At 62.5% G+C, this 10424-nt stretch overlaps 1 protein-coding gene across 5 annotated transcripts in view; it reads right to left on the bottom strand.

The window, feature by feature from the left end:
• Nucleotides 1–10220, bottom strand: part of Clip2 (CAP-Gly domain containing linker protein 2) — a 57254-nt gene extending 47034 nt beyond the window's left edge. The window contains exon 1 of one of the 5 annotated variants that reach the window (XM_046422779.2): nucleotides 10041–10213. The gene's annotated coding sequence lies outside the window, so the exon portion shown is untranslated. Of the gene's footprint in view, nucleotides 1–2282; nucleotides 2306–10040 lie in introns of those variants that run through there. The other 4 variants (XM_046422777.2, XM_046422780.2, XM_058572219.1 and 1 more) reach the window with 4 other exon arrangements.
• Nucleotides 10221–10424: the final 204 nt, after the last annotated feature.

A 10424-nucleotide genomic window follows, 5' to 3' on the forward strand; every position in this document is an offset into this window, starting at 1 on the left:
TGGCCCAGCCCTGGTGGGGACGAGGCCATGGACTCTTGGCAGGGGGTGTCAGGTGGGGCAGCAGGAGCCGGGGACCAGGAGAAGGGTGCCCTTCCAGACCTGCCGCTGAGCCCCAGCCACTGCTCGCAGGTGGGCGTCTGGGCCAGGAGACCAGCGCGTGGCACAGACACTGCTGTTGGCTGAGGCTGGGCTGTGCCCACGCTCCCCCAAGCCACTGCCCATCCCTCCTACATCTGGCCCAGCAGTTCACGGTACCCAGACCCACAGCACCCCGAGGGGGACTCAGTGCTGCCCCTGACCACTTGCTGCAAGTCCCAAGCCTTCCTGGCACTGCAGAGGGACAAGAGCCCAGGGCAGGGGTCCCGGAAGGATAGAAGGCCTGGGGCCCCACAGGGGGAGCTGGAAGAAGCACAGACCACACTCGGCCAGCCAGCCAGGCAGCCAGGAGGTCAGGGTGGTGAGGCTGGGAGTGGGCACCAGAGACTGGGAGGGCCAGCGGGGTCTGGTGGCCACCCCACAGCATTGTGCTGGGGGAGCTGGGAGCTAGGGAAGTACCTCAGGCCAGAGAAGTGCCTCTGGGAGAGACAGAGAGGAGAGAGAGAGAGGGGGAGGGAGAGGGAGAGGGGAGAGAGAGAGAAAGGAGAGAGAGGAGAGAGAGAGAAGAGAGTGGAGAGAGAGGGAGAGAGGGAGGGAGGGAGAGAGAGAGAGAAAGGAGAGAGAGGAGAGAGAAGAGTGAAAGAGTGGAGAGAGAGAGAGGGAGGGAGGGGAGGAGGGAAGGGAGAGAGAGGGAGAGAGGGAGGGGGAAGAGAGAGAGAGGAAGGGAGGGGGGAGAGAGAGAGAGAGAGAGAGAGAGAGAGAGAGAGAAGGGAAGGGAAGGAAGAAAGGGAAGGGAGGAAGGAAGGAAGGAACAAAGGAAGGAAGAGAACAGAACCCAGTGGGCCTGGAACGGGAGGACAGCCCCCCACTCCTGCACACCCACCAGAGGAGGGAAAGCCCCAGACACCATGCACCCCTGGGTGCCGACACCAGGCCCAGATTCCCCAAGCCAACAGAGAGTCCCCTGGCTGGGCCTGATGCGGCCCCCAACCCCCATCTGCATTGGAAACCCAATGACGGCAGTCCCCGGGTGCAGCAGGACCGCTCAGAGCGGGCACCTCCTGCCCATCCCTCCAGCTTGGAAGGAGGCTCACTTTGATGGAGGCTCAGGGAACTTGAGAGGCAGACCTGGGTCACCCAGGGGTGAACCCAGCTCCCCACGTCCTCCCAGCACAGGGCAAGTGAAGGGCAGGGCAGGGACGTGCCCCTCCTCAGGAGTCCTGGAAGCCTTTAGGCAGACACCCAAGCTCTGAGCCTCACATCATCTACGCCTCGGCCCGAGAGCCAGGGAGAGGGCGCAGTCTGCCCGAGCCCCACGCCCACCCTCTGCTCTCACCTGGTCACTAACGCCTGGCAGGAGGCTGGAGCCAGCCCTGGCAGTGCGTGCCCAGCACACACAGCTGCCAGCCACAGTACGGGCACAGAAGAGCCCAGGAAGAGCAGGGCTGGGACGGCCCCAAGCGAGGTCCCCAGTCATCCTGAGAGCACCAAGAGGCCGGTGGCCATGGAGATGAGGGGGGCAGCTGGGATCCAGGATGGGGAGGGGCCTGTTCACACCTCCAAGCAGAGCTGGGGCTGGAACCCGGCTGCAGGGGGTGCGGCTTCAAGGAGAGGAGGGGGTGCAGCTGGCAAGATGGTGGCAGGGCAGGCAGGCCACAGGGAAGTGAGGACAGCAAGTGCAGGGGGACAGGCCATGGCAAGTGCCCCCAGGCTCATAACCTCTCTGGCACCTGAGGCTGAGCCAAGTGGGCGCCTGGGTTCTGGCCCCAACCTACATCCCCCCATCTCTGGACGCAGGGGCCAAGTTTCCATTTGTAAAGAAGCCAACTGCCTGGCCCTGCCAACAGCCTGGGGAGACTGCAGAGCCCTGGGAATGGCCAGTCTGTCCGTCTTGCCTGAGCCGGGACACACATACACACACACACACACACACACACACAAACACAGTTGGCATTCTCAAAATCAGGGCACAGACGTGGCCCCGAGCCAGGGCCAGCTGTGTGGCCACCCACAGCTAAATGGCTGGAGCCCCCTCCTCAGGCCCACCATACGAGGCAGGCGGCAGCCTGATCTGCTGGCTTGGCTCCCCACCAGGCCAGGGAGAAGGGCCAGGGATCAACCACAGCCCAAGCCACCCTTGGACCCCCTTTTATTCCTATTTCACAGAATGAGAAACTGAGGCCTACCGTAGAGAAGTAAGGCACCAGAGCACAAAGCAGGTGACCAGGACAGCAAGACTCTGCTGTCCAAACGGAGAGAAGCTGTGCTGGGCAGGAGGGCCAGGGGCCCCGAGGATAGGGCAGACCAGGCCCCAGCATCCTCTCTGCCTGGAGGGTGATGACCCAGTCCAGGCGGCTGTAGAAGGTGGCCCAACTCCTGGTCTCCCCGCAGTCAGATCTGCACAAGAACTGACATCACCCCAGCACAGGACAGGATGGCATTCACAATGCTTGAGCTGGGCCAACCAGAGGACAGCGGGCACGCACCACCCTCCTCCTGCCAGATGCCCACGCACACCCACCACTTGGCCTCCTATGTACACGCCCTTCTTCCCGCCCGCAGCCATCTTGGGCCTCTCAGGGAGAGCAGCAAGTGCCCCCCCCTTGGGCATCTTGTTCCTTGCGGGCTCTCAGGACCAAGGACAGCACCTGGCACAGCTCAGAGAGCTCAGGAACATGCCCGCAGCCACACAATGGGACGCCCGGGGCAGCTGCTCACATCCTGGCTCTGGGGAGGGGACAGGAGCACCTCAATGTCCCAACCGACTTGCACCCTGCTAGGGAACCCGACCCTGGTGCTTGCCAGGGGCAGGTCCCACCATGGAGGAGGCAGGCGGGGTGGCCGTGGCAGGGTGGCCCGTGGCTGGGGGGGCAGAGGTGGCCCCCAGGGTACTCCTGCTGCAGTGGGCACAGTTGTCCTGAGAGGCTCTCCTGGGCTCACCCTCCACACAGGGACATCCCCAGAGCCCAGAACAAGCCTGCTGATGACACAGGTGCCAAGAGGGAACAAGACATCAAACCAGGAACCCAGACACCTGGGCCAGAGGTTGCCCACTGCCTACTGCCCACCAGACAGGGCCACAATGCTGCCACCCCCCGCGGAATGACAGATGTCACTCTCAGGGCCAGATTAGTTTGCTAAGGCTGCTGTGACAAGGTGCCATCGACCGGGTGGGACACTGAATGGCAGAGGTGCCCTGCTCAAGTCCTGGAGCCGGGGAGTCTGAGGTTGGGGGCTGCCTGGAGCCTTTCTTTTTCTTTCTAGCAGCGCTGGGTTTTGAACCCAGGGCCTGGTGCGCGCTGGGTGAGAGCTCGCCACTGAGCCACGCATGCCCCAGTGCGCGTATAGACCAGGTAGGCACAGGTGTGTTAGTATGTGTCTACAAATACCTAAAAGAACACACTTACACACGCGTGTGCACACACACACACACACACACACACACCCCTTCTGTTTTTGAGATGGGTCTTGCCCTGTTGCCCAGGTTGGCCGTGAACTCCTGGGCTCAAGCAATCCTCCTGCCTCAGCCTCCCCACCAGTAGCGGGGACTACTGTAGGTGACACCATGCCCAGCTGGGTGGGTTGGCTCCTTGTGACACCTCTCCTTGGCATACAGATGGCTGTCCTCCCGCGGGTCCCTGCATGTCCCTCTGCACATGTCCACGTCCAAACTTCCTCTTCTTACAAGAGCACTGGTGGTAGTGGACGAGGGCCCCCGCCACCTCCCTTGACCTCCATGACCTCAGTGAAGACCCCATTCTTAAACAAGGTCACATTCTGAGGGTCCAGGGGTTAGGAATCCCCATAGAAGTTTTGGGGTGGACATAATTCAACCCTTAAGAGGCACCAAAAGCCACTTAGATATAACCACAGTCTGCCGCTCTCCAAAGGCCACAGTTGTAAAAAGAAACAAAGTCCATCCACAGGGGCAGCGTGAGCCTGGTGCTGGGTCTAGACAGGTGGAGGGGCAGGGCAGTGACAAGTGTCCAGAGCTGCCAGGGACAGGAGCTGCACTCTCTGGCCTTCTCTGTTTTCATCCACACACAGGGGGTGACAAGGCACCACTGCCCTTGGTCTCATAGGGTCTTAACAAGATTCTGTCTAAATTGGTCCAGCAGACAGAGTGGGTGGCGGGGACCACCCTCCCTCCACCCCCACCACCGAAGAACCATCAAGATATCGTCACCCGCCTGTCATCCCAGCAACTCGGGAGGCTGAGGCAGGAGGATCACAAGTTCAAGGTCAGCCTCCACAAATTAGTGAGGGTCTGAGCAACTTAGTGACACCCTGTCCAAAAAAATTAAAAAAGGGCTGGGGATGTGGCTCAATGCTAAGAAGCCCCTGGGTTTAATCCCTGGCACTAAAAAATAAAAAACAAAACAACATCCCGGCCAGGGACGCAACTCCTTGGTGGAGCGCTGGCCTAGCCCGGTGAGGCCCAGTGCTGCAAAGAGAAAGCAAAAATCGCCATCTGGCCACGTCACGTAGTTCTATTATGCGCACGTAGAAATATGTGACAATGACTCCCGCCATTACGTACAAGCAGGATTCACCAGTAAAATCACAGGAGAAAGAAAACATCGACTGGAGCCCGGCGAGCACCCTCGGCCCCACCCCAGGCTGGCCACCACGGGGGACAAAGGGTCAGCTGATGTTCACCCACAGGGCAGCACCTGCCCCTTCACTATGTTGGACCCAGAACCCGCGTAGGTGTTCGTGGTGCTGGGGGTCCCCGTGCAGTGACCCCTGCTGTGTGAGCCGCTCCAGCCTGTGCCGGCCAGGACGGCCACCGCTCTGCGGCTCTGATGAATATCGACTCGCTCTCACCAGCCCATGAAGACACCTGAGCGCTGCTTACCAATGGGGACACGGAGGCACAAAGCGACGGTTCCACAACTAACCAACAGCTCCTCGGGGCTTGCACTCATGCCCTCTGGCCGTGGAGCAGGTGCCCTGAGTCACACTGTCCTGACATCCTCAAGTCCAAAACCAACTCTCCTCCTGGAGCTCAGGGTGAGACAACCAGGGCAGAGCTTCAGACTGGAGGCCAAGAGGGCACCTGCTGTGTGGAGCCCTGCAGCGCCTCTGCCCACTGGCCCTGGCCCTCGCCCGCCCCAGCTGTGTGTCCTGTGCACCTTCCATTGGGTGCCCGGCCTCCAGGGGCTCTCCATTGCTCCTGCAGACGCCCGTCTCTCCTTGCTCTGCAGGAAGTGCCTCTCCCCTCCAGCCCTTGGCACGTGCCCTCTGCAAATGGAACACGGGCTGCCTGGGGCAGGTGGGTACACCCAGAGCCATGCACACCCAGCCTCGTGCCCTCCGTGTGGGAATGGGGGCGGCGCCCACCTCCAGGAGAGACCCTTCATGGAGGAGCATAAACCCGGCTCCTGCAATTGCCACCGAGGACCCCAAGCAGGAAGATTAACCGGATCAAAAGGTACTGCCAGCCACCATCCCCTCTAGTCCCCCTCTACTTGCATTCCGGACCCTCTGGGGCTGTACTCAGGACCACAGAGCCGCCATCCCTCTGTCCTATCCACTGTCCCTCGCTTGGGCATTAATGTTAAGTACGGTGACATGAAATGCCACTTCCACAAGAGGAAGTCACTCCAAACTCTGAGCTCCCTCGGTTCTGGCTGCTGGAGCACTCAGAGTCAAGTCACCTCCAAAGGACAGCAGAAGTGTCCTCCGGCTTCGTCAGATTTGGGCGACCCTGGGTTTCCTTGGCCCTGATTTTCTTTAATCTCGTTCCACCACATTTAGCACAGTGAATCATCTGAGTCCTTTCTGGAATCGGAGGAACCTTTCAGAGATGTGTCCCCTCCTCTCTGTCCCCTCCCAGGGGAGGAAAGAAGCTGAGTGTGAGCCAAGTAGTGAAGCAGGAAATAGCTCGCGCTTCACACAGGGAACAGCCTGAGCAGGAGAGGGACGGAGGTGGAAAGTCCAAGGACACAAAGTGCCACTCCTCCTGCCATGTGGCTGCACCTGTCTCGGGAGTTCCTCGGGAGTTCTGGAGGGCGGGTGGAGCCCAGCGCTCACACTGCGCCCTGCTGGGGAGCTCCTGCGGCCCCTCCCTGAGGGCCTCCCAGGGCTACCTGGGACTCAGCGCTGCATATGGAGGTGGCCGGGCAGGCGGCAGGCTGGACTAGAGCAGCCCAGGACTGCCCAGGGCACTCGAGGAGCTGGAAACTCAGGCCCTCCCTGGAAGCCGGATCTTCCGCCCTCCCATCCCCAAAGGCAAGGAAGGCAAAGAAGGGAGGGAGTGGGAGGGAGGGTCACCTCCCAGGCCGCAGCTGCAGTCGGGAGTGTGACCCCAGCCAAGGAAGCAGAGATGCTACACTAGAGGGAAGCCGCTGCATGGGGCCCTAAACTTGGACCTTGTTGACAGTAACCACCTGCCTGGCCCCTCTGCTTGTGCAGGGAGACGGTCACTAGCCTTCTGAAGCACCCTCCCTGGAGGCAGGACTTCCGGGTTTCCGTTGTGGTGACCCTGATCGTGCAGCCCAGAGAAAAAGGAGGAGTGGGATGGTGCTGGGACGGCTGGGGCCCAGGTCCACGCTGGCAGCCTCACCCCACTCTCCAGGTCATGGAGGGAGAGTCTCCCCTTGTCCCAGGCCAGGGCTGGGGCAGGACAGGCAGTTTGGGCCACCTCGTCTATTCCCCACCCCACTCCAATCAGAGCAGAGCACTCGGGTCCCCCACAAGTCGCACTGCGGAGGGTGGACACCCACACTCTGTGTCCTATAGTAAATAGCTGATGGACCATGGGTCTGCCTCTGCCATCAAACTGTGAGCCCCCAGGGACAGCGATGCCACAATCCTCAGGTCCTCACCCAGCACACACAGGTACCCCAACTGCAGCTGACCATTACACCAAGTGTGCCCAGCTCCGCGTCCTACTCCCAGCCCCAGAGACCATGTGGCCTGTCCCTACCCCGCCGGCAGCTGAGCAGATGGGGGACGGCCCCTTATACAGGCTGGGACATCAGTCAGGGTCTGTCTCCCTCTCCCTCTGTCTCTTAGGGAGCGCCATTCGGGGACCCAGGGACTGCAGCTGAAGCCCTCATCCAGGACGGCCACCGGGGACCAGGCCAGGCTCACACTCAGGAGCCAGGAGGGCCAAATGCAGGGAGCAACAGCAGAGACCAGAGACGGACAGATGCACCCCGAGAGGCTGAGAAAATGAAACAACAGTCCAGAGACAGGGAAGGGGGGGCTTCCAGGGCCCGGGGCCAGCTGCCCAGGACTGCCCTCTGCCCAAGGTCCCGTTCCCTGCTCTTAACTCCCTTTCACTTAACCTAATTGAAGGACACTTCCTTTCCCTGAGACAAAATAATCCCAAAGCCGGGACATCACAGGGTGCCCCCCAACCGCAGACCATGTCCACCACTCACAGTTTATAAAGAGCCAGGTGGCCTTGGACGAGGCTCGTCGCCGGGGTCTGGCCAGCGTGGGAATGAAGGGAGAAGAACCCCAAATGGAGGGAGCCGGGAGCCCGTTTAGACTTTGTTACTGAGCAGGGGGAAGGAGGTGTGGGAGCAAGGCGTGACCACAACTGTGCTGTAGGGAAGTGAACTCAGGCAGGAGGCAGCACACTCCAAGCACACAGTAGGTGCTTAGCAAATGCAGAGGGTAAACACAGCAACCTCTCTGCACCAAGATGTCCTTGCCTGTAAAACGTGGACAGCGTTGTTAAAATGCCCACAAGTGACCGTGTGCGTTTGAGGCACTCCCAGCAGCTCCAGGCAGAGCGGCCACCTCCTCGCACTTTTTTTGTTTAACCTGCACAAAGGTGGAAGTGGTTGTCCCAAGAACCCCTGGGCAGGGGCCCAGGGGAACACCAACACAGCTTCTGTTGATGTGGCAGGGTCAGGGACCTGGGGGACCCCACAACAGGCAAGTCTGCCAGGGGCTGTGGGCTTTCCCACGGCCAAGGGAGGAGGTCACAGTGAGGGAGGACAGCAGGCCTGGGCAGCACAAGCAGCAGGGCCGCTGCAGGTGGGCAGGACAGCCCAGGCAGCGGGTGCCTCTCTCCCCAGTGGAGGCTGCAGAGCCACAGCCAGCACAGTAATGACACACACTCTGTCACAGGGCAAACAAGTCGCTCAATAACTCAAAAGACAGATACTGAAGTATCAGGTTTACAAACGGGAAATCGGGCACAGAGAGACATAGTGACTTGCCCAAGGTCACACAGCTGCTAAGCAGGGCAGGCTCAGTCTCCGAACCCAGGCTTAGTCTCAGAAGCCTAGAGCGCGGCCGAGGTGCTGGGAAGGTATCAGTGCCCCTGCAGGCAGATCCCCTTGCTGGGATTTCAGGTGCAAACTTCTAGCTACTCTCTTCCTGGCAGACGCTGCCAACTGCCTGGGCTGGCAGGTGTGTTTTTTGGGGGGTCCTCTCAGGCCCCTCCACCTGGCTTTTCTGCCTTTGGGGTGCCTGTCTCCATCCTCCTTGTCTGTCCGGGAGCCTGCACACCAACATCACTTCCAAGCCAGGCACTGCAGACACAGATGCATCCTGTGCTCGTAGGCACCTACTGTATGCAGGCAGGTACCTGAGAGACTTCCTCTGACAGCAACCCCTCTCCTCAGCAGGGTCTCCCCAGCCTTGAAACCCATGCTCCAGGCACCTAAATCCTTGGCTGCCCCTCTAAAGTGACTAGACCCCCTACCTCCTTTCCTGACCTCAAGCCTTGGCCTGAGCTATTTCCCCAGCAACAAGCCCCCTCAGCGTCCTCGCAGGAAGCTCCATCAGGCTCCTGGTCCCCCCAACACAGTCCACTGGTCCCTCCCTCCTCTATGCCCCAGACTCCCCACCAATGCAACCATCAGGCACAGCTGTGCTGTGCTCCTGGGGAGCAGCCAGGCTGGGGTCCTGAGTACCTGGCAGCCCCTGGCAGTGCTAGACCGGGTGGCAGCGGGTGGGTGAATGAAGAGCTCCTTGTTTACATTTACAACTCAGGGAAGGAGGCCTCTGGCACACAGCGCCCACGTGGTGCTCCCCACACACCCCAACACAGCCCAGGTCGCCCATCCCACCAGCCTCTCTGGGGCATCTTACAGGCTGGGGGAGACCCCCTCATCACCGGCTCCAGTGTCTTACCCAGGCCCACATCCCCAACTCAACCAGAACCGAGAAGCGGGATCTCAGGTTTGGGAAAGCGCTGATTGTGTCACTCCCCCCAAGCTGTCCCTCTGTCCGACTTTTCTGGGGTGGGGCTCGGCCTGCGTGGCAGTGCCCAGTGGGCACTGGCAGGACACAGGCTCCGCCTGAAAGGTCCACGCGGGCGGGCCCAGGAGGCCCAGCCAAGCATCCTCCGCCACTGCCCCTCCCTGGGGGGAGGGCAAAAAATCTGCTGCCTCACCAGCCACCAGCGTCAGCTTTGAGGGGAAGCCCCTGCGGAAAACCGCCCGCCCGGATCTCCCCTCCCCACGCTCGGCCTCGCACTTCAGCCAAGTTTTGCAAAGGCCATCGGCCGGGACCCCAGGCGGCGGGGCGGGGGCTCGCGGTGCTCCCAGACCCCGGGTTTGGAGACGCGGCTGGATGGCCGCGCCCACCAGGCTGCGCCCGGGCTCGGGAGCCGAGCACCTGCAGGCGTCCAGCCTCCTGACCCTGCCCTCGGAGACAGGGCGGAAGGGCCCCCCCCAGCCCCCGGCAGATGCGCCGGACCCCAGTCCGTGGGTGGGGACACGGACGGCGCCGCGATGCCTTCGCCACGGGAACCCGCAGCCCAGGATGCGTCCCCAGCCCCGCAGGCGGCTGGGAAGTGGGGTGCACCGGTCCAGCTCCCCCACGCCCACCGGCCGTCCCGGCCCTTCCGCCAGCCCACGCCGACAATGCCCCGGCCGCCGCCCGGCCTCCAGGCAGGCCGGGGCTGCCGCCGCCCCCCGCGTCTCCGTCCTTTGTTGCCCGCGACCCCCGCCCGCGGCCCCTCGGGCGGCTCCTACCTTCGCCCTCTGCAGCAGCTCGTCGGCGGGCCCGGCGCCCCGGCCTCGTCCCCCGGCCCCGGGGTTCAGGGACGAGGATGCTGCGGCCCCTCCCTGCGCGTGCTGCCCGCCGGGGACCGCCCGTCCTGGAGCCCGGGTCGGCGCTGCGCGCTCCGGGCTTGTCTCGCGCCCCGTCTGCGGGCCGGCGGCCGCGGGAAGGCGGGAGGCGCGCCCCGAGCAGCCCGGCCGCTGCCTGCGCGCCCCGCGGCCGAGCCGAGCCGAGCCGAGCGCCGGCGGAGCGAGCGGCCGGGCTCCGGGAGGGAACAAAAGGGGCCGGCGCTGGGGCGGGCGCGGGAGGGCGGGGCCTGGCGCCGCGGGGGTCAGACGCGCGCGCGCGGCATCGCG

Source organism: Marmota monax, unplaced genomic scaffold, assembly GCF_021218885.2.
Source record: "Marmota monax isolate L192 unplaced genomic scaffold, Marmota_monax_Labrador192_F-V1.1 WCK01_AAM20220418_F8-fsc00237, whole genome shotgun sequence".
Lineage (NCBI taxonomy): Eukaryota > Metazoa > Chordata > Mammalia > Rodentia > Sciuridae > Marmota > Marmota monax.